Source organism: Limulus polyphemus, unplaced genomic scaffold (genome assembly GCF_000517525.1).
Source record: "Limulus polyphemus unplaced genomic scaffold, Limulus_polyphemus-2.1.2 Scaffold36, whole genome shotgun sequence".
NCBI lineage: Eukaryota > Metazoa > Arthropoda > Merostomata > Xiphosura > Limulidae > Limulus > Limulus polyphemus.
In genome coordinates this window covers 888,964-891,544 of record NW_013665646.1, presented here as the reverse complement: position 1 = coordinate 891,544, position 2,581 = coordinate 888,964, and positions in this window count along the sequence as shown.

Here is a 2,581-nt window from a genome sequence, read left to right as displayed (position 1 = left end):
TATACCTTTCCTTCAGTTAACTTTAGAATACTACTTTATGACTATTTTACGATAGGTTAACATTTTGCGATTGGAAATTCTGGTCGTATAAGGACGCCAGTAATGTAAGGATTTTATTCTCCATATAAGGTCGAAATAGCGTAGTCTGTTATGTGATGATTGGCCGATCAAGTGATATGTCCACTTCCACCCCTATCTTATTTGGTTCCTTTTTTCAAGTTCAGTAGCCAGCCCTACATAGTTTTTTTATTTAGCTACATTTCTCCTTATACCTGTTTGTTCACTTTTTATAATGTGGGCTACTACGTTGTAGAGTGTATTCTAAAGATTTATAAATTTTGCATATTATAATAATAGTAAAATAGGAAGTCAAAGATCGTGAAGACTGTTTTGCTCTATTAAATGATGATAAAATTATATCAATTGTTTAATAACAGAATATGTTAAGTACTTGAACTATCAGTTGTTTAATAACAGAATATGTTAAGTACCTAAACTATCAGTTGTTTAATAACAGAATATGTTAAGTACTTAAACTATCAGTTGTTTAATAACAGAATATGTTAAGTACTTGAACTATCAGTTGTTTAATAATAGAATATGTCAAGTACTTGAACTATCAGTTGTTTTGTAACAGAATATCTTAAGTACTTAAACTAGCAATTGTTTAATAAAAGAATATGTTAAGTACTTAAACTATCAGTTGTTTAATAACAGAATATGTTAAGTATTTAAAGTATCAATTGTTTAGTAACAGAATATGTTAAGTACTTAAACTATCAATTGTTTAATAACAGAATATGTTAAGTACTTGAACTGTCAGTTGTTTAATAACAGAATATGTTAAGTACCTAAACTATCAGTTGTTTAATAACAGAATATGTTAAGTACTTGAACTATCAGTTGTTTAATAACAGAATATGTTAAGTACTTGAACTATCAGTTGTTTTGTAACAGAATATCTTAAGTACTTAAACTATCAGTTGTTTAATAACAGAATATCTTAAGTACTTGAACTATCAGTTGTTTTGTAACTGAATATCTTAAGTACTTGAACTATTAGTTGCTTTGTAACAGAATATGGTAAGTGCCTATAATATTAATTGTTTAATAACACAATATCTGAAGCACTTAAACTATCAGTTGTTTAATAACAGAATATGGTAAGTGCCTAGATTATCAGTTGTTTAATGCTAGAATATGGTAAGTACTTAAAATGTCAGTTGTTTTGTAACAAAATATTTTAAATGTCTATATTGTCAGTTGTTTGATAACAGAATATACTAATTACCTATTTCATAAGTAGTCTAATAAAAGAATATCGTAAGTGCCCAGATTATCGATTGTTTAGCAACGAAAGATCGTAAGTACTTATATTATCAGTAGTGTAAAAAAGAGAATATTATTTTTCTCAACAGAACTGTAAAATTCCAGTACCATAATTCCATAGTTTAATAACACAATATTATAAGTTCAGTAAGTCATACTCGTCGTCCTGCAGTATTTGTATGTCTCTTATGTCATGACTATAGCCCAGAAATGAGCACCATCTTCACAATTAAGATAATTTCACTTAACGAAACTTTTAGTATCGATAAGCTATCATAAATCTTTTTAGTGGTTTCGACCACAGTTTGTTACTTACTCTTAGAAAAAAATGTTTTATTACGCAGTATAAAAATGTCATTAGTTTAGTAACATAACTTATACAATGAAGAAATATAACTTTGGTAGTGTTGTGGCAACATCGCACTAAAACGATAGTACACAAAAATTGGTTTTGACTAGTTGGCTGGTTGGTCATTTACTTCCGAAACGTTCAGATAGCAATCAATTATCATTTGGTCCGTTTTGACACAAGATAAATCACTTTAGAAAAAAAAACACCTCCTTTAGCCCTACGCTCGAATTGTCACTGTGATGCATTGATTCATTTAGAGTTGAGGAGTAGGCTTAGACTCTTTCTTGATAATAGGAAATTGTATACGGTGGGGATGAACGACAGCCCTCTAGCGACAAGATTACCACAGTTACCTCTAATTGAAAAATATGGTTGAGACAATCCGTTTTACTTCCAGCTAACTGTGTATTTAATTCATTTAGACTTGAGTTAGTGTCGGAATAAGACTGTATTTATTTTAGTAGATTTCGAGTCCCACTGCTAGAGGGCACCATAAAGCAAATTACAAATATTATTATACAAAATATAACTTCGGCAGGCCGGACGTGGCTAAGTGGTTAGCGTCCCCAGCCTGTGAATTCAAGGATACATGGTTCGCTACCCGATGTCAAAACAAACGTGCTCTGCATTTTTGATTATGGGTACGTTATAAGAGTAACAGTTAAATTCCACTAATCCATGAGACAGGTGTAGGTGGTGAGTGCTGTATTTTACTGCTCCATCAGACAAGTGTAGATTGTTAGTGCTGTATTTCACTGCTCCATCAGACAAGTGTTCCCCAAGTGTAGGTGGTGAGTGCTGTATATCGCTGCTCCATCAGACAAGTGTAGATTGTTAGTGCTGTATTTCACTGCTCCATCAGACAAGTGTTCCCCAAGTGTAGGTGGTGAGTGCTGTATA